The following is a 27,877-nucleotide window of genomic DNA, read 5'->3' as shown; positions in this document are numbered from 1 at the left end:
TTGCCTCTTTTTTTTTTTTTTTTTTTTTGAGACAGAGTCTTGCTCTGTCACCCAGGCTTTAGTGCAGTGGTGTAATTCTTGGCTCACTGCAACCTCCACCTCCTGGGTTCAAGTGATTCTCCTGCCTCAGCCTCCCCAATAGCTGGGATTACAGGTGCCCACTAATTTTTTGTATATTTAATAGAGGTGGGTTTTCACCATGTTGGTCAGTCATTTTAAACTCCTGACCTCGAGTGACCTGCTTGTCTCGGCTTCTCAAAGTGCTAGGATTACATGCGTGAGTCACCAATATCCTTAATCAGTTATTCCCATGTTATGCTATTTTATTTTCCTAGAAGCCTCTCTTAATCTACCTACTTCCTCTGCTTTTAGCAGCCTTTATGTACCTTTACCTCTTTCCCTATAAAACAAAGATTTCACACCTCATCTTTAAGGTCTCTCTAATTTCCTCTACTTCTATGACCCATTGGGCTTCTGGCATTCCATTTCACAGAGGCCAATGCTGTTGAAATTTAACTGCCTGATTTCTCTCCGTCTACTTCTACAATCTAAGAGCAACAAGAAAAAATCTTACTACCAGATAGACTTGTTCCTCTGTAAGTTTATAGCCATTGACCTCACCAAAGGAACACTTCCCAAGCAACTCTTAGTTCCAAATTAGAATCTTTAAATTCCAATTTTCATCATCTTCTCTTCAGTCTCAAATTTTACCTTACATATTATGCTGAAAAACAGGTAACATATCATAGAATAACTTCTGTAAGTTCTTGCAACGAATACACAAACCCATTGACATCTGCATTTATCCCTTCCTGACTCCCCGCTTTTGTAAGAGAAGAGCTTATTCTTTTCACATCCAAACCTTTCATTTTGTGCTTGTGATCATATTTCTACCAATTCCCCCTACACATGATCAATCACTCATTAAAGAGTTATTTTTCAACTACTCATTCCTCCTCCTCTCTGGCTATTTATCATTAACATTTAAATCTACTCAGTACTTCCTTCAACTCAAAACAAAGCCAACCATGCACTTCCCATCTCTTTTCTAATTTCACAATCAAGTCCCTAACAGGTTTTCTCATGTTTCATAATTCTTCATTGGTAATCTTTCTCCTAAATTCCCCAGTTCTATAATGGAAACAGCCTCCACTGATTCAAGAGAGCCAAGTGTGTGAGTCTCTTCCCAACAGCATGATGATGTACACTGGCAGCTCAAAAATAATATAGGAATGTTTATCTCATGCAAACTAGCAAATGCTACACATCTATGAATCAGCTTTGTTTACCAGCACATTGCTCTTTATCTTCTTCCACCCATCCTGTAAATGTCATTTTGCAGCATTCTAGATGTTAACACACACAGGCTAACTTTTCATTTTCTGAAATTTAAACATCATCTATGTACTAAGAATTCTCACATCTATATCACAAGCCTAAAACTCACTTCCTATGGGTCTAAACCCAGGTTTCCAATGTTTCACTCCATTCAAATGCCTCTAGCACATATCAAACATTTCCAAAACAGGACTCTTTCTCTTTCACAAAAACTCATCCTTTCTTTGTGCCATGTTTTAGTAAGTAACTCACTTAGTTGCTCAAGCAAGAAACCTTTGTATTATACTTGACTCATCTTCGTTCACTTGCTAGCATAATTTCTCAAATCCACAAAATTTTTTATCTTCCTCCTTACTCTTCTACAATCATTAGGTAAAATCTAAATTATGTCAACAGCCTTCTACCTTGTTTCTTTGCCTCCAGTACTATTCCAGGTTAATTCATTATCCACACTACAGCAAGACTCTTTCAAAAATCATTTAACTCTCATATTTAAAATGTTGATTAATTCTTTTGTAGTTCACAAAACATCTTTTAGTCTAGCTCCTGATTATTTTTCCAGCGTCCTCCCTCTTTTCTAGCTCTTCTTTATGCTACAGCCATTTCAATGCTTTCTGTTCTCAATTTTGAGATGCTTCTGCTTTCTGCAAGGTCTTTATTTGTACCATTACTCTCTACCTCCCAAAGCCCTCTACTACCCCCTCGTGTCATTAGTCATTGCCTCTTATTTTTAATTCACTCATTATCATCATTATTATTATTAAAGATGAGGTCTCACTATGTTGCCCAGGCTGGACTTGAACTCCTGGGTTCAAGTGATCCTCCTGCCTCAGCCTCCTAAAGCACTGGGATTACAGGCATGAGCCACCACATCGGCCTATTTTTGCTTTCCAAAATGGAAATGCTTTAAAAAGTTCAAATTTTGAATTCCTTCAATATTAGGAGTATGGATTTCTTTCAGATTTGTATTGTTCCCATGACAAATCTCCACAAATCTAGTTCCTTAAAGCAGAAATTTGTTACCTTAGAGTTCTGGAGGTCAGCAGTCTGACTATGTCTCACTGGCCTAAAATCAAAGTATCTGCAATGCTGTGTTTCTTTCTGTAGTCTCTAAAAGAGAACCCATTTCTTTGCCTTTTATAGATTCTAGAAGCCACCCACTTTCTTTGACTTGTGTTACCCTTCCTTCATCTTCAAAGCCAGCAAAAATTGATGGCACCCTTCTCACATTGTATCATGTGACCTTCCTTCGGCTGTCACATCTCCTCCTCCAACTGTGACTTTTATGCATATATCTTTCAATTTTAAGGAGCTTGAGGTTACACTGAATCACCTGAGTAATCCAAGATAATCATTCATTTAAAGCCCTTTCCTTAGCATATCTATAAGGCAGCGTGTATTTACACATTCTCAGGATTACACTGTGGACACTTTCAGAGCCATTTCCCTGCCTGCTACAGATCCTCATCTCTTCTCTTCTTACCAAAGTTCTGGGTGTTGAGTGTACATTCATGAATATTCAATGATGTGTTTTCCCACATCACTCAAGATAAAACCCTGCAAACAGCTCTACATGTTTTTTTTAAGTACCTAGGGATATTGGCAGAGACTCAAAGTACCATAATTCATCATTTCAAAGACAAATATTTATTAAGCAAACTTCTGTTTATGGCTTTATCTGTTATACTAAGGAAGATACATGGGCCTAAGCATTCTTGAGCAACTTTACATTCTGTATTTCAAATGTTCTATGCCATGATAGTAACTGTACTTACTATTTGAAATGATGATCAATAAAAGTTTAGGCCAAAAATTTTTTAACTCCCAAATTTAAATATGTTAATTATGATGTTATTTTTTTTAAAGAGCATAGTGGACCCACTTTCTCTGGGTCCTTAAGTAATATGAAAAAAACCTTTAATATGAAAAAATTGAGTATTATTATAAGAACAAAGCACAGTATTTTGTATTACACTCCATTAGTTACCAGCATAGTATAATGTGAAGACCAAAATTATCTTTTCTTTAGGACATAATACAAAAATACATCAAGGTCCTCCATAAAAGTTAGCTTAATCTAAAAACATGCTAAGTACATAAAGTTCTGAAGTTATAGGAAAATGTGATGCAAATAACATTTTTGCTGCTGGTAATGTTTCATAACACAAATATATTTAACCTAGAAAATAAATGCTCAAGAGATATCAACACTGGTGTTCTTATATCTACCCACTGTATTTTACTGCCTGAAAATGATACAGGCTGTCATAATTAAAACTAGATTCAAACTTGAGTCCTCACTTGGACAATTTCTATCACTAGAAAAATAAAATACATAAACATTTAGCGACAATATTTATCATTGATAAGGGAATATGCAACAAAACCAGTTCCCATCTTCATGGCTTCATAACCCATAATCTTCTATAAAGGATTTTGCAAACAACTGCAACGTGTAAGATTTTGTACGACCCATATAGGGCCTGAGCAGGATGGCTGCTAGGCAAAGCTTTTCTGCCCTCAAAATATGTTGTCCCTTGGTCAGCTGACCAATGTCAGTAATCTTCTATTTTAATTAGTCATTTAGTTTTTGAAATACAAAATTTCTAAATGCCTTCATTTTCAAAATGGAGTAACACAAGAGCCACTCTTGCCTTTATTTTTTCTGTTAATATGCAGCTCCTTAGGAAGGCATACAAAGGAGAAGGAGATTTTTTTAAGAATGAAAAGTTGAGGAGGGCAGTGGAGTGAAGGGAGAGCTGGGCAATGAAGCTACCACGAGGTCCTGGATACTTTAAAGGCACAAGATATTTCAGAAAGGAAGGTGAAGAGAGCTTGCCTACTTTGCAGTTTTACCTAGAGCCAGCCATGCCAGAGACCACTGTATTTGCTTTTGCTTTTCTTCGTTAACACATGTTATTAAAAGCATAGAGAATCTGGTCTGGTCAGATCTCTTTAGATCAGGTTCCTTCTAATAGGACTCAGTACAGGTAGGGCAGCCACAGCCATCGTAGCCAGAACGAGGTCCACAGGGTGGAGTCTGCTCAAGGCTGTCCTATCTGTGCTTCCCAAATTGGTCAGAAAAGCGAAGAAATTTCCTCTGATAATCTTTTAAAATTAACAAATTTTTAATCTGCTTACTGCGACTCAATAATGAAACTACTGACCTTGTAATTCAAATATTTAAATGATTCTTTCTAGACAATATTTAAAAACATAAGATTGCATTTTAGTGCTTTTTCAAAATCAGAATCCAAAAGTTCATGCATAAGATTCTTATGTTCGTGCTATGTCTTCTATTTTAGAAACTCCTAAATTTGATTAAATAGCAGTTACAGAAAGCTATATTTTATCTTAATAGAAATTTGTATTGAAATGCTCTAGTGACTTCAATGTGTATGGAATTCTAAAAATGCTTTTGTTTTTCTTCTCCTAGAAGGAAGTACTTCAACAGTTACTCTTGAATGTCACTAAAATGTTTTTAAAGTTTATTTCAACGCTCCTCAGTCTAAACAAAACAAAACAAAAGAAAAAAACTTTTAAAACAGCTTGGGAAAAAAACACAGTTTGGAAAAACTTGTTTCATATTGAAATGAAGGACAGTAGCTATGAAATATTTACACACTTGATGCATGTTTTCAAACTGCCTAAAGACAGACATGGTGCTTCAGACAAATAGAGTCTACAGATAATCTGAATGAGGGGACCGAGTTACTGTACTTGTTAAGAAAAGTGAATAAATGTACATCACTGTGAAATATTCAGCTTTATTCCAATGACTATCTTTCAAATTCCCTTATCAATGATAAATTTCATTTCTAAGTGTTTGGGTTGTCTATTATTTTTCACTTCTGGCGATAGAAATTGTCCCAATGAGAACTCAAGTTTGAATCTAGCTGTAACTACGTCAGCCAATATCAGTTACAGACAATGATATACTGTGGGTAGATATAAGAATGCCAGTGTTGATATCTCTTGGGCAGGCCTTTCTTAAGGTATTTGTATTATCAAATATTACAAACAACAAAAATGTTTTACAATGGACACCCATATGCACACTTTCAAAAGGTTACTAAATCTCATGCATTACTGTAACTATCTCATAATTTTATTTAACTTATAGAATGGAGAAAGAGTAGAATACTGGTTATCAAGGCTGGCAAAGATAGCAGGAAGGGCGGATGAAGAGAGATTAAGAACAACAAATATAGAGTTAGGAGCAATAAATTGTAGTATTCAATAGTATAGTCAGATGAATACAGAACATTTTTTTCTGCTTTTTCTCTTTAAAGGTGCAAATATTAGAATAATGACCTAAATAATGGCATTACTTCTGTACTTAAACTGGACTGCATAAAATTCATTTAAATAGTCACACAGCTGAGAATTCTGTAGTATTATCAAGAAGATGTGTTTCAAAATTCAGAACAGCAAAGTAAAAATGCAAATCTAAAGTTGTAAGAAAATATGAACTATAAAAATGTGCAATGTTAACATTTTCAATTCATTAGACAATCTGTAAAATGGTATTAAATTTTAGTCAATTTATTATTTAACAAAATTGTTTTATAGAAACAAGAACACTCCACAATTTTTTAACTCCATTTGATGAGAATAGCTTGAGGTCTTTATTTTTTACTGAATCTTGCAGTTTCTAGTTTGTGATTTCTCCTCAAATTATAAAACACTATAATTTCTGAAATAGTGCTTGTAAAAATCATTAGAGTTCTACATTATTTAAAAAGCTTAAGTGTTTGAATTTCCAATTACATTGCTATCTCAGTTATTACATGAGATGTTTCTAAGTAAAATCATGGTGGAAACAAGTTGAGAATTGACCATATGATTTCAGCATGGCCTGATGGCAACATCTGATACCAAGTGTGGAGAGCAAAATATTTCAATGGGTAGCACTCTAAGTCCTGCAGGAACACCAAATTTAACAACTACCCATGTACAAGCACGCACGTGCACACATGCACGCACACACACACACACACACACACAAATGTTAGTAAGAACCAAAAATCAGGTGAGCAATCACAATACCTTTTTATGATGCGTATCACTAAAAGAGGCACTGAAGAGGATTAGAAATATCATCTTGAATTGTTGATGCCACCACTCCTGAACACCATGGCAACAACATGCCATGGTGAAGGAATCCACGCACTGGCAGAGGGAGAGAGCAATAATTATGGGAATTTTCACTGGAACTCAGTGCTGCCCTGTCAGAGCAGAAAGAAACAGGAGCAAAAAGAACAAAACTGAAAGAATCACATTACCTGACCTCACATTGTACTACAGAGCTATAGTAACCCAAACAGCATGGTACTGACCTAAAAACAAACCCATAGACCAATGGAATAGAGGCTCCAGAAAGCTATATATTTGCAGTGCACTCATTTCTGACAAGGTGCCAAGAACATACACTGGGGAAATGACCATCTCTACAATAAGTCGTGCTGGGAAAACTGGATATACACAGGCAGAAGAAAGAAACTAGATCCCCATCTCTCCCCATATACAAAAGTCAAATCAAAATGTATCAAAGACTTAAATCTAAGACTTCAAACTATGAAATAATAAAACATTAAGAAACCTCCCTAGAACATCAGATTGGGCAAAGATTTCTTGAGTAGTACCCTATAAGCACAAGTAACCAAATCAAAAATGGACAAATGGAATCACATCAAGTTATAAAGCTTCTGTACAGCAAAGGAAACAATCGACAAAGTAAACAAGCAACCCACAGAATGGGAGAAAACATTTGCAAACTACGAGTCTGACAAGGGATTAATAACCAGGATATACAAGGAGCTCAAACAACTCCCTAAGAAAATATCTAGTAAGCCAATTAAAGCAGTCAAAAATCTGAATAGACATTTCTTTATATAAATACAACTGGGGCAAATAAGCATATGAAAATCTCCTCAACATCATTAATAATCAGAGAAATGCAAATTGAAATTATAAAGAGATATCATTTACCCCAGTTATAATGGCTTTTATCCAAAAGACAAGCAATGCTGGTGAGGATGTGGAGAAAAGGGAACCCCATACACTGTCGGCACATATGTAAAATTTTAATGCAAAATTTAATTTTTAAAAAGTGAGTACAAAGTGAAAAAACAAAAACAAATCAATGCATGAAGGGGTGAATGAATTAAAAAGTGAAGCAATTTTAGGAAAGCATATTATCATAACAGACTAGCACGCCACACTTCCCTCAGGCCTCTTAATCCGGTAATATGAGCCCCACTTAACAGGGAGCCCACACCTACACAGAAACATATATGCAGTCTGTATGCACATTTACAAAACCCACCAAGACCAGGTTACCCAAAGCTAAGAAGGCCATATATTCCAGTTTGCCTGGGACAGTTCCGGTTTATGCCTGTTGACCTGGTGTAATTACTAACAGCATCCCCTTTCTCTCTAAATAGTTGCAGTTTAGACAATCATTTGGTGATTTTTCTACTCCAAACCAACATGGTTTATGAAACACATGATAGTAAATACCCCCATGAGCCTATAAGACAGTCCTAATAATGCCAATGAACAACAATTACAAATTTTAAAAAAGGGGTAAATGAGATCCTGCAGACAGGGTCACATTCCGTGAAGGTCATCTTGTTAAATAAAGGCGAGTTTTAAGCTCACCTTGTGCACCAAGGATTAATTTGGTCTCAGCTATAAGATGACAAAATTCCAAACACAAACAGTAGGGGAAGAGGTGAGGCTTACCAGTGCTAATGGGACCTGTGGAGGCAGCTCGAACCCCTGAAAATACAACTCTGTCAAGTCTCTCTGAAGTTGCTGGGAAGGCTTAGGCCCATAGGCAGGCAAACAGCCACAATTATGGCCTTCCAGTATGCTGGGGTGTGGCCCACAGGCTGCAGTGGACACGTGACAAAATCTGCCCACAGTAGAGTCCCAAATTGGCTCCTGAACCAGGATTTCTCATTTCTTGTACAGCCAATGAACCTGCTGGGTCATCAGGCCTCATCTTCAGAAATACATTAGCTGAAAGAGGCTATCTTAAAGGTCATACTTTGATCCAACTGAATACACTTTGAGACATAAAATTGCCCTAGAGATAAGCCACTTGCAACCTACATTTGCCTTAGATATACCAGTTTATCTTTGTAGATACCCACACTGAAGCATCTGTTTTCAGATGCAACCAGAGGTGGACTTTTTGTGAAACAAATGAAGCTTAATCTTCAGGGCCATTTCCAAGACCCTATATTTAGTTTTATATTAATTTTTTTATTAAAACATCTTTCTAAATAGTTGAAACTTTCAGCCACAAAATCTGCATCCATCCCTGGTCATGGCATAAATTCTCACTTGGAGAATTGTCACTAGAATCTGCTCTACTCCTGCAGTGTGAATCACCTCACATGTAAAGGCTGCCTCTTCCTGGCTGTGCCTCAGTGGACACACACAGCTTACCCTGATCCCTCTCTCTAAGCAGAAGGTCATCGCAGGGAGGTAGAAGGAAGCCAGGATTTGATCCTGGAAATGAATAAAGCAAGCCAGGAAGAAAGGGGGTAATGGGAAGGAAGAAAGGAGACATGAAAAACAAACTATTCAGCAATAAATTAGCACAGCTTCCTAATGCTTCCAGCCAGGGAGTAATGCTAGACTGTGAGCCCCTTGAGGGGAGTGCTGTGTGTTCCTCCAGGTAGCTCCAGTGCCCAGCATATTGCTTCATCAACATTAAAGGATATTCTTGCTTTCATCTAGTTATTTTTCATCTCACATTTTACCAGGTCATATTCTCAATGTTCACACTCTCAGCGGCTTGTAAACCAACAGAGGCATAGAAGAATTGATGCTGTAAGTGCTTCCTTAAATGTTCCCCTTTAGAATGCAGCTGAGGGGAAAAGCTCCTTTGCTGCTCATTTTTTCTTAGATCATCCATGTACATCAAACAACTTCATCTCTTCACGCGGTGACCCAGCCAGGAAAGCAGCAGCAAGGACTTTGTGGTAACAACCTTTTCCCCACAGAGCACTCTTTCCATTTGGAGTATGCAGGGTTGGCTTGGGAGTCTTTGTGTTTTGTTTTTCTTTTTTCTTTTCCCCAGGATGGAGACTTACTCTGCCACCCAGGCTGGAGTGCAGTGGCACCAACTCAGCTCAATGCAACCTCCACCTCCCAGGTTAAAGCGATTCTCATGCCTCAGTCTCCCAAGGAGCTGGGATTACAGGCATGTGCCACCACATCCTGCTCATTTTTGAATTTCTAGTAGAGACAGGGTTTTGCCATGTCGGCACGGCTGGTCTGGAACCCCTGGCCTCAAGTGCTCTGCTCACCTCAGCCTCCCAAAATGCTGGGATGACAGGCGTGAGCCACTGCACCCAGCCCTGCTTGGGATCTCGTCTTAATTGGAGTCAAACACTTAACACAGGCACATGGAATTGGTCCCTTTTTATAGGTAGCACCTATGGGGCACAGGCTGCTTCAAGCTGCTATTCCATTTATACTCATAGTAAGAACAGCGGATATAGTTTTACTCATGTTCTATTTCCATCAGTAAACAAATGTAAAATGCACACGCCTGTGATCCCAGCTACTTGGGGGAGTGAGACAGGAGGGTCTTTTGAGTCCAGGAGTTGGAGGCTGCAGTGAGCCATCATCCCGCCACTGTGCTGCACTCCAGCTTGGGTATATAGTGAGACTCCATCAAAAAAAAAAAAAAAACAAAAACAAAAAACACTGTCATTACAGGAAGTTTATTACTCACCTCTCCCTATATATTATAGGAATACTTTATACATAAGAAAAATTTAGTGATTTTTTCAGTTTTTAAAAATCATTGCATATGTGTTACTTATGAAAATAATGGAAGAGGATATAGTTTACATTAATGCCAAAATAAACATTTAGAAGTGTTTTAAAGTTATTATTAAAATTGAGCTCTAGGTTTGGAAAATTAAAATGAGCAACTATGAACAAATTTTGCAGCAAGTCCACCAGACCAGTAGCTACACCTATTGTACCACATGATCTGCTGTGCACACACTGAACAATTAGGCCCAGTATCATGGGCTGGGGCTTTTGCTAGAGCCTCACCTAACTCCTCCAAAAAGCAATACTGTTGCTGTAAACGGATGAACCATCACTGGTTCTGAAGAAAGAGGAAATCTCATCAGTTTTACATTCCAGCATTTATGCCTTTCATGTGTTTACAAGGAAAGAGGTGGCCGGCCAGGCCTGGGGAAGCCTGGACCTGGGCGGAGTCTGAGACAGCAAGGCTGTTCAACACTGGAACCTGTACCAGCTCCTAGTCTGTCCCTGCACCATGTTATGATGGAAGAGTCACAAGGCGTAACTCCAGCAACTTCATGCATGAAGGTCTAAAGTCCACTCTTCACATGTAAGTCTGTGCATGTGTTAATTCTTGTCTTTGCCTTCTGCAGGGGCTGCTGCAAGGTGGTATGCAAAGCCTGTGCCTGCAAGGCCTCTACTGCAACATTTAGCAAGTTGAAAGCATTGGTCTCCTCCAGTCCCTGATGCTTTTCCTCCACCTGCTGCTTCTCCCTCCTGGTGGACCCACTTCGGGTGCTCGAGCTCCTCACGGAGCTCATTTTCCTTCTCTTTCAGCTCCAGCTATGTGGAGAGGAGTGCCATTGGGACGGGAGGTGTTCAAAAAGGATAACAAGCAAAGAAAATAATGAAAATGAGAATGACAGACCACAAAGCATAGACAGCAAGAACATCCAGAGGAAAAAAAAGTGACTATTAGGTACTCACCTAGAAAGATGGAAGCAGAAACACAGCAATCGTGAGATATTCGCATTACAGGGATGCCATGCCATCAGCAAATGACCTCTAGGAGAGACCTTGTTCAAGGACAAGGCTGTCCCACAGAGTAGAGACAGGGTTTATGAACTACCCAAACTTTACACAAGCGACCTCCATCCTTTGGCTCATGGAACAAATAATTCTTTTTTATTATTATCTACAGAAAATAGCAATTTATCAGCAGTCAGGACTACACAGCATTCAGCCAGAAATTATGACACCCATAAGTGTTTCAAAATGCTGCAAGCTTCTCATCTGAATTTCCTCCTGTGGGCATCTTTCCTCTCCAAGATGAAGGATTATTGCAAACCAAGAAGAGTCACAGTGGTACAGTTGAGACATAGTTGGCAGGTAGTGAGACTGCAGAAACAGAATTGAACCTGCTTGAGACTCTGTGTTGAGACTCTTTAACAATACACCCATTATAACCACCATGGGAATGTATACTGCCAGGTGAGCATAGCAATTTATTCAGAGGTAGAAAAAGTCATGGTTGAAAATCACTGCTAAATATCTGTATCTTCCTGGAGCAAAAAATTTGTTTTAAGAATTTTGAAGAAAAAAATTTAATTGTTATAAAACACCAAATATTACTGCAGGTGCCTTCAAATTAGATCTCAAAAGACTCTCGCCAACTTTCCCTTTGGATTTTAGTTGTTTCTCCTGTTGTAAAAGTTTACTTCAGTAAGAAAGTCTGACAGACACCACCACATAATAACATAGGTAACTAATTGTGAATATTTATAGTATTCTTAAATTATCAGAAAAAAAATCATTTTTAAAGTAGATCAAAATAAGGTATACCATAAAACGAACTAAATTTTTAAAGGCAGTCAATATTTATATAAATATGAAACATTTATAGAAATAGGAAACAGGATTTTTTATTTATGTGGAAAGTTACATCCTTTACCTTCCTCATTTAGGTAAAAGCCTAATAAAATGTTTTCTGTATCAATTAGAGTTCAGTTAAGAAATAAAAACCACACCAGTAATCTGAAGAGTGAAAGCAGAATGAGGAAATATAAATTCACAACAGGGGATTAACTAATAAGAGCAAAGGGAACCTAAAAATTATAGCTCCGGTGGGTGGATCACCTGAGGTCAGGAGTTTGAGACCAACCTGACCAACATGGTGAAACACCATCTCTACTAAAATTATAAAAATTAACTGGGTGTGGTGACAGATGCCGGTGATCCCAGCTACTCGAGAAGCTGAGACAGGAGAATCACTTGAACATAAGAGGCGGAGGTTGTAGTGAGCCAAGATTATACCATTGCACCCCAGCCAACAAAGCTAGACTCCATTTAAAAAAAAAAAAAAAAAAAAAAGGTGGTAGTCACTACCTCTAGGGCTAGAAAAAAAGCATCCCAAAACGAGATGATTTTATAAGAAGACCATGGTAGGCTGATATTTTTAATTGGTTAGAGAAGATGCAGTTGTCACCCACAGTATGTTTGAGAATTTCACTGAAATGATACACACCAGGCTTTAAAAACAGGAACCTGTCCCCCAAAATTCCACTGATATTCACTATGAAACCAATGGCATCACCAGTCTTACCACCTAGGGGGCACTGAAACTTGCTGGGAAGCTACCTCTGGGATGAGAAATCTCACTAGAAAGCTGCTTCTATGGTGCTAGCAAAATTCACTAAGAAGCCGCTCAGTGAGGTGCACACTAGTGGTGACCCTCACGAATAACAACTCAGCTGCACGTCACTAAAGCAAAAGAGAAAAGCAGGGCACCAGATTAGGAAGAGAAAAACTCTTCCAGATCCCTCTACTACAAAGCTTAACATTATATTAACTATTGAAAGAGAAATGTTTACAGGGTCCAGCTCCAGTATTACGAAGTAGGGCAAAGAGGAGCAGTTTGGGCATGAGAAGCAATACAGTGATAAGAGGCACCATATGCTTCCAGATAACTTATCACTCTCTAGCCATAAAGAAATACTAGCATTCATCTTGAAACTGTGCATAGACTTCTACCATTTGTACATATTCTCTCCCTCTCTCTGTGTCTGTGTGTGTGTGTGTGTGTGTGTGTGTGTGTGTGTGTGTGTGTGTGTGAGAGAGAGAGAGGGAGAGAGAGAAAGAGAGAGAGAGGGAGAGAGATTGAGATTAACATCAAGGAGTGTAAGCAGTGTAAGCTTCTGGTCACCTAATTTCTTGGAGAAAGCTGGATGCCAATAAAATGCAGGGGATATAGGAGCTTTGATGAAGATTTATTAAAATTGAGGTAAAAGTATGACTACATGCTCTTTTTATGCGATCTTGGAGCACCTTTTAACGAGCCTACTCAAGAGTCACCGAAGTCTCTAACAAAAACATTCTAAATCCCATTAATTTTGTATCATTTAATTAGAGCTCTGATTATACAAGTAGACATTGAAAAGATAAAAATGATTGTTTTCTAATAGATAATATAAAAAAGATAAACTCAATGCCTTACAGTTTTATTATCTTGTGTAAGAGATTATACCAGTGTGGCACGTAATTAAGCAAACTGATTCCAGCCTATTTTATTTATCTCTATCTAATCTCATATTATATATTTTTATGGGAATAGCTTCTAAATTTTTGAGAATTTTACTTTGAAAGAAATAAGGCAAAATACGTTCATTTTTGTTAAGTTTTATTGAGTGTAATACAAATACTACCTTTGAGTGTGATACGAATACTACCTATTGAGTGTGATACGAATACTACCTATTGAGTGTAATACAAATACCCATTTGAGGGGTACAATTCACAGGTGTTTAGTATATCCACTAGCTTGTGCAAACCATGAGTTAATTCCAGAACATGTCAATTACCTCAAAAGGAAACCCTGTAATATTTAGCTGTCATCTTTCAACGTTTCCATTCCCTCCCCACATCCTGGCAAACAGTAATCTACTGTTTCTACAGATTTGCCTATTTTGTATATTTCATATAAATGGGATCACACAATATGCAATACTTGGCCTTTTATAACCGGCTTCTTTCATTTAGCATAATATTTTCATGCATCAGTACTTCATTACCTTTATGGTTCAATAATATTTCATTGTATTGATATAAAATACTTTGTTAGTGGATATTTGGATTGTTTCTGACAGTTGGCTATGAGAAATATTACTGCTGTTAACAACAGTGTTCAACTTTTTTATGAATGGGTGTTTTAATTTCTTATGGATAAATGTGCAACAGTTGAATTGTTTGGTCAAATGGTAAGTGAACACATCTTTGAGGAATCATCAGACAGTTTTCAAAAGTGTGGCCTCATATCCCATCCCCATCAGAAGCAGTGTATAAGAGTTCTGACTCCCCATTATCTTTAACCAAACTCATTATCCACCTTTTTATTATAACTATTCTAATAGGTGTGAAGTGTATCTCATTGTAATATTACTTGCATTTCTCTGATGACTAATGACACTCATAAGCATCACTCATGTGCTTATGAGACATTTGTGTATCTTCTTTGGAAACATTTCTATTTCAGGTCCTGTGCTATGTTTTTAATTGGATTAGTTGTCTCTTTATTGTTGAGCTGCAAAAATTCTTCATGTATTCTAGATAAAGATCACTTACAAATATATTATCTGCAAATATTTTCCCCACTGTGGCTACCTTTTCACTTTATTGATAGTGTTCTTTGAAGAACAAGGGCTTTTACATTTTGATTAAGCCTGATTTATCCAATTTTTTTTATTGATGTGCTTTTGATGTCATAGAAAAATTGCCAAATCCCAAAGCATGAAAGTTTTCATATATGTCTTCTGAGAATGTTATAATTTTAGCCCTTACATTTAGGTTTGCAATCCATCTTAATCTTTATGTATGGTGTGAGGTTGGGACAGATGATGATTCAAAAGAAAATATGCAAGTGTCTTGTACATTTGCCCTCAGATCACAAAAGTAATTCTAATTTAAATGAGTTAATGAGTTATGCACAGCTAATATTTCCTGGTCTTTTAAATGACACCTATATTCTGAAGGCCCAGTGACTTAGATATATTCAAAAGCCTAAATTAATAAGTTAACAATGTTGTATGTCGAAAAAGAAGCAGTTGATGTGGATGTCACAGAACAGCATAGAAAGAGTTCAGGCCCATGCACCTGGATGATTTAATAGCAAATTTACTTGACAATGAAGTAGTGAAATAAGTGGCCTTTTAATGTATCATCCCAACATGTATTTCTGTTATTTCAATAGTCACAAACGTTGTTACTCTCTTTCCCCAGCTTTATTCTATTTTTTTACTTACATATAAAAATCAAATACTATACAGGAAAAAACAAAGCTTTTATGGAAAGGTAAAAAGAGGTTTCATCTGAAATAAGCACCACTTCTCCTTTCACAACCATGCTATCAAAAGCGACTTACACCCTGACCTTGTATTTGAAAGAATGCTATACGTAGATAGATTAAAAAAAAAAATCATTGAAGAATTTAGCAGACTTGTAGGTGCAGGAACAAGGGTCCAAGGGTAATGATGCAAACGTAAAAATGAAAAAAACAAAAAAAAACACCAAGGCAGAATGACTCTTTCCCTCTGGCAAAATCATTGCCTCTTACAAATGAAATGTAACACTCCAATTCTTTCAAGTAAGACCCTCTGATTTTTTTCTTACCATAGCCCTGGGGACATACTGAAAGTCATCCTATTCTTAATAAGGTATCAAGGTTACAATGAATTTAAGAACTACATAAGGAACTAAAATCAAGGTTACAATGAATTTAAGAACTACATAAGGAACTAAAACATGGGCATGCCTCTAAGTTAGAAAAGAGTAGTTAGGAGGACTAAAAAGTCAAGCTTAAAAAGACAAGGAAGGAAATGCTGTGTAACTTATAAAGACAAAATAGATATACATATGTAAATTCAGTATAACAGAAAAATGAGTTCTCTATTTTTGACACTCTGTAACCTAAAGCTAGAAGGAATCTGGTAGCTCATCTAATCCAACTTCCCGGTCTTCCAAATAAAGAATTGAAGATTAGAAAGGTGAGTTCTTTTCCCAGTACATTATTTGAGCTTCTTCTGAATCTGCATTTTTAAAAAGAATAGTGAACTATCACTTCACTCCAGCCTGGGTGACAGAGCAAGACTTCATCTCAAATTAAAAAAAAAGAAGAAGAAGAAGAAGAAAGAATAGTGAACTAAGAAAAGAAAGTTAACACAATTGAAATGGTGGAAACAAAAGTTTAAGAAATACATAATAAAATTTAAAAGCTAAGTTAATGTATATTACTTTGTAGATATATCTCTATACACTGAAGGAAAAAAATATTTAAGTGCCAAATTTAAACATTTCTGTTGGCTTATAAGAGTGTTCATAAATTAGAAAAGATCATGTATCTATCTTTGGAAAAGACTAATTGAGAATTGTGAAACACTTTTGGTTTTTGACATAACATTTATGGATAGTACCAAACATTTTCACTTAGAACAGATTCATTTTGAATATCTTTTAAAAATTGAGCAAATAGCAAATGTTTACCTCTAACAGCTAAAATTGAAGAGGCTCATGAAGAATGTGAAGAAGATTCAACAATCTAAATGGCATAAAATCATATAAACTAAGAGAGATAAGCCTAAGATTATCCATTGTAAATAAAGAAAAACAATCCTCAATTGCATAAAGGACTTTGCAGACCAGGTGAAGGAGTATCTCTTTACTGTCAAAAAAAATATGACACATTGCTATTTGCAAGAGGCTAGAAAATATGGATAATATATATGAAGCATTTATTGAAAGTCTTACATCCTCTACCTCATATTATGAAAATTTTAATTGAAAGAAATGATCAATACATGCAGGTACACAAACTTACCAGACATATATTTTTTACACCCTAAAAAAAACTTAGTCTAAATCATTATTTTCTCCTGAATGTATACAGAGACAACCTCAATAGAAATCAGATTGTAGTCATATTTTCCAGAATAGATATTAAGGGCATAGAGTAATTATAATAAGAAATTATTTAAGCACAGAGGAGCAAACCTCAAAAGTGTCACTTACTATAAGTGTAGATGGAATTTTCTGCCCTCTAAGTTTTATCTTGAAAGTATGAAATTCTTAAAAGTCAATGAGAATTTACTCATATTTTTAAAATCTGACCTGGCACACCATCCTCTAGATATATATTAACTAGAACACACCAGAAGTTCAGTAAATATTAAGTGATGTCTAGAGCAAAGCAGGATTACTTATTTCCTATTCTGAATGGTTAAAAGGCCCCACTTAGCTACAAGAAATGCTGAAAATGTGTTCAAACTGCACAAAATTTCTAATAAAAATGGAGTTCGATTAGTAGTAAATAAAATGGTAATGAATATTAGATAGGCATCTAGCATTCTTTGACACACACTTCACTGCAAAACAATAGAATAATATACCCACTTTCTTGCCAGCATCACTGCCTAAATTGTGTCATTCTTTAACATTTTTATTATTATTCACAGGAAAATACATCTTGTTCAGGCTTCTGTTTTCTGAAATGTTACAATTTTTCTTCAGTTGCTGCACTATAATCAACATCACTATTTTAATTAGTATCTGCATTTTATTAATTTTTCTTTGAGAACAGACAGCTATGAAATGACTCCATGTTGAACTAGGTTCTAAACTATTAAATTATAATGCTGTGATTTAGAAAGACACCACTTTTTGGATCTAAAAGAAAGGATTAAGAAAAAGAAAGGATTAAAAAAAGTAATGAGAAAGAAACAAAGGAGAAACAATCTGTAAAAAAGAAAAAAAAAAAAAGACAGAAATAAGTTCTCACCTGTCAATAACAACCTTGAAAGTAAACATTTAAATTCCTCAATCAAAAGATATAAACCAACTAAATAAGTAAAAACACAAGATCCAACTACATGCTACCTGCAAGAAACCCACTTGGTATATGAAGACCCACATAGACCAAGTAAAATGATGAAGGGAGATATTCTACATAGAAACCAAAAACATGCAGTAGAAAGTAGAAAGATTTCAAATATACAACCTAATTATGTGCCTCTAGGAACTTGGAAAAACAACCCAAACCCCAATTTAATAGAAGAAAATAATAAAAATCGGAACAGAACTAAACAAAACACAGACAAAGAATACAAAAGATCAGGCCAGGAGCGGCTGCTCACGCCTGTAATACCAGCACTTTGGGAGGACGAGGAGGACAGATCACCTGAGGTCAGGAGTTCAAGACCAGCCTGGCCAACATGGCAAAACCCCATCTCTACTAAAAAATACAAAAATTAGCCAGGTGTGATGGCAGGTGCCTGTAATCCCAGCTACTAGAGAGGCTGAGGCAGGGAGAATTGCTTGAACCCAGAAGGCAGAAGTTGCAGTAAGCCAAGATCACACCACTGTACTCTAGCCTAGGAGACACAGTGAGACTCCATCTCAGAAAAAAAGATCAAAAAGCACATTGTTGAATTTTAAAAATATAAAACTGACAACCCATTAACTAGACTAAGAAAAAGAGGAAAGACCCAAATAAATGAAATCAGAAATGGAAAAAAGCAAACTGACAACTGATACCATAGGAATAACAAAGGATCATTACAGACTAATATGAGCAACTACACACCAACCACTTGGAAAGCCTAGAAGACATCAATAAATTCTTAAAAACATGTAAACTGTAAGATTGAACCAGGAAGAAATTGAAAAACTTTGATAAATAATAATTAAGGAGATTGAACCAGTAATAAAAATTCTCTTGACAAAGAAAATTGTACAGATTTACTACTAAATTCTATCAAACTTTTAAATAACACCAATTATTCTCAGACTATTCCAAAAGAAGAGGAATAAATTTTCTCTAACTTATTCTATGAGGCCATCATTACCCTAATAACAAAAGCAGACAGGGTCACAACAAAAAAAGAAAACTACAAGTCTATATCCTTGATTGGCACAGATGCAAAACTCCTAAACCAAATACTAACAAACCAATCCCAACAGCACATCAAAAAGGTAATACACCATAATTGAGTGAGATTTATTCCAGGGATGTAAGGATGGCTTAAAATTAATAAATATGATACATCACATCAACAAAATGAAGGACAAAACTCATATCTCAATAGACGCAGAAAAAGCATTTGATAAAATTCAACTTCCCTTTATGATAAGAACTCTCAACAAATTATGTACAGAGAACATGCATCAGCACAAGAGAGGTCAGATATGCAAACCCACAGCTAACATCATATTGTTAGCATTTCCCTAAGAACTGGTACAGGACACAGATGCCTACTTTCACCACTGTCATTCAACATAGTACTGAAAGTCCTAGGCAGAGAAATTAGGCAAGAACAGGTAAAAATACATTTAAAATCAAAAGAGGGAAGTAAAATAATCTGTTTGCAGATGTTAACCTAATATGTGTTGTATTAAAGTTAAGCTTAATAAATTTCAGTGATTTGTAAAAAAAAATTAAGGGTATATTAGAAGACGGTCATATTGCTTTCAGTATCTGAAAGCAAAAACCACATTCTTACCAGCATGTAAGGTTTTTAAGATTTAAAATGTCAATGGCTTTTCTAAAGCAACAATGTAAGTGGTTACTGCTATGAAAAGAAAAAAATATCAACTATATTTTTACCTGGGAGTTAAGTAAATTTGATTATTTTTGTACTGTACATATTAAATGACTTTAAATTACTTGATAAGTCATAACAAAAATGTAACAAATGTGTTTTTCTAATGCAATTGATGTAGAAGTACTAACCTATTATGTATCATACTTATTTCTAAGTTTTATAAAGTTTTATATAGTACCTATTACATAAGTGAATGTGTAGAAGAAATTTAAGAATTCAGATGTGCTGGAAATAGCACCAAAGAAATAATTTTAAAGTGTTGTTTTTCTTTTTAAAACTCAAAGTATGTTGCAAGGACAGCAATTAACTGTAACAAGCAGAAAAACTTAATTCATTATTTAGACTTTGACTGCCACCTACAGGGGCTTTTTCACTCTTTTTTTCTGCCATTTCCAAATGAACAATATGACTTCATTTTCACTAATTTAATGAAATTTTGGGGGAAAATAAGTGGGGGTGAGGGGGAACTTGTGAATCATTTGTTCCCATTAAAGATTGCTTTTGAGAAAATGTGCGCCAGGCGTGGTGGCTCATGACTGTAATCCCAGCACTTTGGGAGGCTGAGGCAGGTGGATCAGCTGACACTGGGAGTTCTAGAAAAGCCTGGCTAACATGGTGAAACCCGGTCTCTACCAAAAATACAAAAACTAGCTGTGTATGGTGGCAGGCACCTGTGATCCCAGTTGCTTGGGAGGCTAAGGAGAATCACTTGAACCTGGGAGATGGAGATTGCAGTGAGGCAAGATCACATCATTGCACTGTAGCCTGGGTGACAAAAGCGAAACTCCACATGAAAGAAAGAAAAAAATAAAGAAAAGAAGGAAGGAGGGAAGGAAAATGTGGATGATCACTCCTGAAATTCTATGTGTAACAGTGTACACTGATTTTAGTATATTGTGAAGATACGGACTAATCACTCTCCTACATGGTAAAATGCTTAAAAGCTCATTTTAGGACCAGAGAATAAACCTATATATAAAGTAGTCATAATGCAATACAACTAATTCCTGTGAATGCTGAAAATCTTATTTTAATAAAACTTCAAAATGCTTTAACCAAGGTTATTGATAGGTAGTGTATGAAACAAATACATGTTGTATAAGATAAATAGCTATGGTTTAAAGAAGAACAATAAAACTTTTCCTTGGAAATACAACAATATTACTAAGACCTGGAGCCTAAAATTAATTTACCATAAATCAAATCAATTATACATATATTTGTCTAGGCACAGACGAACTAAGGTCACTGTGCAAACCACAAAAATATCAAACATCCTCCTGTACTGGTTAACATGAGTGATAGCTGTTTACCAATTATAACAGCAGTGTTTTTCTACTCTTGCCTCCTCCTAAGATTTATTAAGATACTCAGAATAATCCCTGCTTCCTGGTAGCTCCAATCCAAAGCAAAATATAGCATAAGATGCTTTAACCTACAAACCATTCATGCCACAAAATGACTTTTTTCATGGCTTCATGTAAGTTTACAAATGTTTTAAGAAATCCTTTTCTTAAAAACCTATACTCCTGTATTTTTTGAAATATCCCTATTACTAGTAATGTGGTCTACATAATCGCTATCGATAGGAATACGCTTGCATTGTCTTCTATGACATTTTCAGTTAAATTCCTAGTTTGATATAAAAGGTTACATTTATTTATAATAATCAGGAAACAAGAACAACTTTTCAGAAAATCTTCATTAAAAGCAATTTGACAGACTCAAGTTATTTTTCTCTTTTCTACAATTAATTTTTCTCCATTAGCAACCATATAGATTTCAACTTAGTGCTCTATATACGCTATGACATACACGTCAATCAACAAGTTCGAGGACATAATTTATTTAGCTCAGAAAGTGTTTCCAAGCTAAATAAATTATAACTTACATTAACTTTAAGTTACAGAATACCAAACTTAGACGAAACCTCAGTTCAGCCAGACCACACGATTTTATGAAAAGTAAAATGAAGCCAAGGGTAACACCAGAGCTAATGCTCAGGGCATCTGGTTGAATATACCATTATGTTCCACTAACTACTCTGTACCTTCCAAAAGCAATAGGTAAGCAATGACCTAGAGAAGGGTCAAATAGCTATGTGGGAGGATGGATACAGCTTCCCAAGTTGGTCCTCAAAAAGAACTGAGGCTCATGAAGCCATCTTGTAAAACACTCCCAGCTACTGCTGTTACCAAAAAATCTAAATGGGCATGCTATCCTCCCAGTGTCAATTGCAACTGAGTGCCAGTAAGACATAAAACAGCATATAAAAGTGAGGGTAAGAAAGTGCAAGCATATGCAAACTTACAAAGAAAATGGCCCTGAGAACAGATCCGTGTACCTCAGACATCTCAGTAAAGTGAAGAATACAAACCCCTCATAGAGGAACACACAGAAGTTTCTGTAGGAGAGTTATAATGAAATACCCTGTGAAGCAGTGGGTGCCATAAATATTCCTCACACACAGACACTCCTTTTCCAATCTGCCTCCTTGATTCTCTGTTAGGACAAGTGAGAAAATGTTACCAAACTCCAAGCTTTAGGAGGATAACTTTGAAGTTGAAAAATGCAGTGAACGAGTGTGTTTTGATATCTCAGAGAGTATGTGTTACTTCATTTTGCATTGACATAAAGAAATAATTGAGGCTGGGCAATTTATTTTAAAAAGCAGCTTGTTTGGCTCACGGTTCTGCAGGCTGTATAAGCATGGCACCAGCATCTGCTCAGCTTCTCCTGAGGCCTCAGGAACCTTTTATTAATGTTGGAGAGTAGAGAGAGAACAGGTATGTCACATGGCCAGAGAGTAAGCAAGAGAGGGAGGAGGTCTCAGACTGTCTTTTACAATCAAATCATGTGATAACTCATTAACCATCCACAGAAAGGGCAGCAAGCCATTCATGAGGGATCCATCCCTGTGACCCAAATACCTCCCAACCAGGGCCCACATCCAGCTTTGGGGATTACATTTCAACCTGAGATTTAGAGGGAACAAACATTCAAACTATGTCAAAGTGGAAATGGAATGTTGACTGTGGACTATCCCCACTAAGCACTTTGGTGATGAAGCTGGAAGTGTGTTGTTGCTTTGGGATCAATCCACCCTCCCAGAATATGCTGGTACAGGTGATGTGTGAGGATATCAATTTAACAAGATGTAAGCCACACTGCTGAGGTCGGAGTCTTAATGTGAGGTCATCTCATGTCTTGAGCAATAGGGCTGTCTGCAGGAGCAAAGTGACTTTAAAATAGAGTGGCTGCCCACCAGACACAGTGGCTCATGCCTGTAATCCCAGCAATTTGGGAGGTCAAGGTGGGCAGATCACCTGAGGTCAGGAGTTCCAGACCAGCCTGGCCAACACAGTGAAATCCCATCTCTACTAAAAGTACAAAAATTAGCCAGGCATGGTGGCAAGCACCTATAATCCCAACTACTCAGAAGGCTGAGGCAGGAGAATCACTTGAACCCAAGAGGCAGAAGCTGTAGTGAGCCAGTATCACGCCACTGCATTCCAGCCTGAGGGACAGAGCGAGAATCCTCAAAAATAAAAATAAAAATAAACAAAATAAAATAGTGGTTGAATGTGAATTTCCACCTGACCATGGGATGAGAAGAGTAACAAATGTCCACCTAGATGTATCTGCCCAGGTAAAGGGAACAGTAGGACAGAGGGTCCTAGCCAGGCACACTGCCAGACTACACTAAACCTTTGTGGGGGTGAAAAAAAAAAAAAAACAAACATAGAAAGACTTCTCTGTGGCTTGTAGCCTTACAGGCACAATTCTTAGCAATTAAATGACACTTTTTTTAAGTGCCTTTATTGTCTGAGTGTGTGCACCCCTCAAACCAAAAAATATTGTTGAGTGAGCAGACTTGGGCTGGAATTAAGTTTCAAACTGCCCTTTCTGCTTGGCTCCTTTGTCTGCTCAAAATGCACAGTCAAAAGTGGGCATCCTGGGCCTGGCAGGGGATTTAGAAGAGTACAGGAAAATGGCATGCTTGTGAGAGAAAGATTTATCTTTAATGAAGGCAGCCAGCCTTAAATGTCGTCTCGGCCCAGGAAGCCAAAGCTGGCTTCTGATTGCACCACTTTACATCAAAAATGCATTCCCTCTGCCTATTGCATGGATTCAATTGTGTCTTCCCAAAATTTGGATGTTGCAGTCCTAACTTCCAGTACTTCAGAAAGTGTCCATCTTTGGACATAGAGTTGTCACACATGTAATTGGTTAAGCTAACGTCATCCTGGGGTACAGTGGGCCCTGTATCTAATATGACTTATGTCCTTATTAAATAGGGCATGTGAACATACATACAGAACACAAGAAAATTCACACAAAATTTTCTTGTGTTCTGTATGTTCACATGGCAATTTCTGTGTGAATATGAATGCAGAAATCTAGGTAGTACATCTACTAGACAAGGAACATCAAAGATTGCCAGAAAAATCTCTACATGGGAAAGACTCCCTCGCAGCTCTTAGGAGGAATTAACCTTGCCAACTCTTTGATCTTGGACTACCAGCATCCAGAACTGAGATGGTAAGTATCTGTTATTTAAGCCCCTCTCTTATGGTAATTAGTTATGGCAGCTGTGGCACACGAACACACCTGTCCTCCCAAGTTACTGCTTAGACCTTGGCAGCTAGCTAGCAGGGGAGGTGAGCATGAAGAAAATAGAGAGCAAAGGACCATGCCCCTAACCAACTACAGGCTTCATCTCCAGCTAAAGAATGACAGAAGCTTTACATTAAGTTTAAAGTTTGATTGTCCGGACATTTTAATGACTGAATTGAGGCTACCTCTATTTAAAATCGCAATAGGTCTTAATCAAAAGCAAGCAGAAAAGTCATTGGATCTTCCAGAGATTTATAAAAAGCACGGAGAGATTAGCACCACAGGATAAAGCATAAAGAAACTGGAGACAAAAATGAAGTGTCGGTGTGGTCAGAATCATACACACTGTGTCATATTTGATCCACATCCCCCAAGACAAAATAAACACTGTGCCCTAAACTCCCCGTAAGTGACCAAGATAAGTCTAAATCACAGAGCGTGTTTTTCCCCCCCTCAATAAACATTATCTGGTACTTTTTAAAGTAAAATAGTCATTTTTTTTTCCTTCAGTACATCTCCTATTGTCTTATTTTCATTGTGTTTTCTCTTCCTCATTTCTAATTATTACATTATAATTATTCTTCTGATTAATTTTTCAGTGTGGTAGATTTTTGCAAAAATAGCTAGTTATAAATTTTCCTGTATATAAGCTCCTTTGTGATGGGACTTTTCAGCTCTTCCCATCCAGAGGTCGTTTTCTTCTTATCTGTTAAATGTCAACTGGTCTTGTGACTTGCTTTGACCAGTGATAATGTGCCATTCTCAAGTGTAGGTGTTAACAGATCTTGCACACGCCTGTCCTTTCCCTTGGAACCCTGACATCATCCTGTGATCAAACTCTGGTTTACAGGAGAATCAAAGACCACAGGGGAGACAGACAAATCAACGAGCTGGCAACCAGCCAAACTAGCAGCTAACTGCAGACACGTGAATGAGTTCAACCCAGTTCAGAAGAACCTATGCAGAGAAATTTAACCCCAAATTCCACCTCCAAACCTTTGAGATAGAGGGTTTTTTTTTAAAACTACGAATTTTTGTGATGTGTTACATAACAAAGTTAATTGATGTAATCCCCAAACCAATAACCAGCTTGCATTTTACAATTAAATTTTACTTTTGCCAAATTCATAATTTTATGTCTACTTACTTAGTAGTATATCATTCCTAAGTTAAAATAGAAGCTAATAATAGTGAACAGGTAGTACAGTATATACTGCATGCTCATTAGTTGCCTGTGTATTAAATGATGACTATGAGAAGATAAACACACTTATAAAGAAGAATAGCTATCTGGAAAGTGTTTCGATAGCACAGGAAATAGACAAATAGTATATGTAGCCACTTGCAGCAATCAACTCACTTGATTGCTTACTATTACTCCTGTTTCCTTTTGGTGAACTACTTGGTTTTCACTCTTCTTATTTTTGGCATAGGATTTTAACATGTAAATAGAAACAAGTGGCTGTAAATATTAAGTACAATGATACATAAATAACATGGCAACATTTATTCTCAAATGTCTTGGTTAATCTGGAATTGTCAAGCTGTATTTCAAAAATCTTCATACTTTTGAAACATAATATTTACATCACAATTATGACAACAACTCACACAGGCTTCTACAATCCACTGTGAAACCTAGACTATACAAAATGTGATGCAGAAATCATACTGCTTCCTTGCTGTCTCCTGAGCAGATGGAGATAATTCAGGATGGGAAATATAAAATCTCACAAATCTAAATATTAAAATCTATCTGAAATAAATAAAAATTGTTGAGTTAAAAGTCAGTGATTCACTGAAATCTGCTATTAGATGAATAAAAATAATGTATTTATTTTAGGAACACAAGTTTATCCATTCGAGAGAATCAACCAAATGTTGCACTCTATTTAGGCTCCGATTCTCTCTGAATATCCCACACCTCCTCTCCTAACCCCGCTCTCACCCTATACCCCATTGCATCTAGAAAATTGAAGCAATCAGAAGGGAACTTACACAAGGTCTCACTGTCACATCTCATATCTCCTGTAACTATGACCAAATGCCTTGCCATCTCTTCTATTACTATGACTGAACTTCTATTCCATGCCAACTACCCCAATTTCCCCTATAAGCCTGCAGGCCCCTGTGAATTTCTGCTACATTTTCTTCTTTATCAGGTTGAAGTCCTCTAATGCTCAGAGAGAAAAACTGGGCAAGGATATGGTTCCAGCATAGTAGTTATCAAACCACAGACCAACAGCAGCAATGGCACTCAGCGATTTGAAAGGAATGCAAATTCCCAGGCCTTAGACTGGGTCTATGAATCAAAACCTCTATGAGGGACCCCAGTAATCTCTATTTTAACAAGCCCTCCAGGTGATTCTGTTGCAATGTAAAGTCTGAGAAACACTTCACTAGCAATTGCCCCCCCAATCTGTTCAGTGACCACAATTTTTCTTTCTCGGTTAGATCTTACAATTAGCACATAATTATGTTTTATTCCTAGCTTCATATCAAATAAAATATTTCTTGACCCTATGTGATTCTCCTTCTATACCATTGTAATTTTTTTTCTTCTCATAGTATTTCTGTAAATTGACTTACTTGCTAGAACCAATATTTCCTTCTTTCCTTGCTATTGAATCCACTCCAGCATGACTTCTATCAATCTCAATCCATTTAAATAACATTTGTGAAGATCTCCACTGACCACTAGGTGACCAAATCTAGTGTACAACTCTTAACTTCTCACCTTATTTGGACTACAAGATTTGACCTGGTTGTATACGCCCTTCTTGAAATACTTTTTCCCCCCACTGGGTTCATAGGACACTGGTCCTTGCTCTTTTCATCAATCAGTGTCTACTCTTTGATTTCTTTGCTGTTTCCAAATCTGCTCATCAACCACAGAATGTTCAATGTTCCAGGGCTCAGTTCTAGAATCTCTTTATATATATGCTCACTTCCCAAGTGACTGTATTGTTTTATGACTTTAAATGTTAGTTATATGCTAACATCTCTCTTACTGTATTTCACAACCTTGAATGCTAACTTTTGAATGATATAAAATATGATTATACAATACAAATTCTAATGAAAAATGTTAACTTTTTCTCGAATTAGAAAATTTTTTTAACTCTTTAATGGCTTAAAATATCTTTAAGGGGGCTGACTTCTGACATAATGAATTGAGTTTAGTGAAACTTCTACTCAATAACATACTATGTCATCTAACTATAAAGCTAGATAACAATGTTAAAACATTTCAAGATAGTACATTTATTCACGAAACTACTGACCCTCAGGTAAGAACAGCATTAGCCAATGGATCTCAGACCTAGGGCTTCGAAACCTCTCGCCCCCAAACTTTTACCAGAGCAGTTCAATTAGGACAGGGAAAGTTACAAAAACCAAAAACTTTGCTACCTCTGCAGAGAGAGAGAGACCACTTGATTTAGAATGTCATTGTTGAAGTGGCAATCTCAATGATCCGTGAAGAGGAAAGCCTGGTTTTG

This window comes from Sapajus apella, unplaced genomic scaffold (genome assembly GCF_009761245.1).
Source record: "Sapajus apella isolate SASKATOON/1434 unplaced genomic scaffold, GSC_monkey_1.0 scaffold21, whole genome shotgun sequence".
Taxonomy (NCBI): domain Eukaryota; kingdom Metazoa; phylum Chordata; class Mammalia; order Primates; family Cebidae; genus Sapajus; species Sapajus apella.
This window is presented reverse-complemented; position numbering follows the sequence as displayed.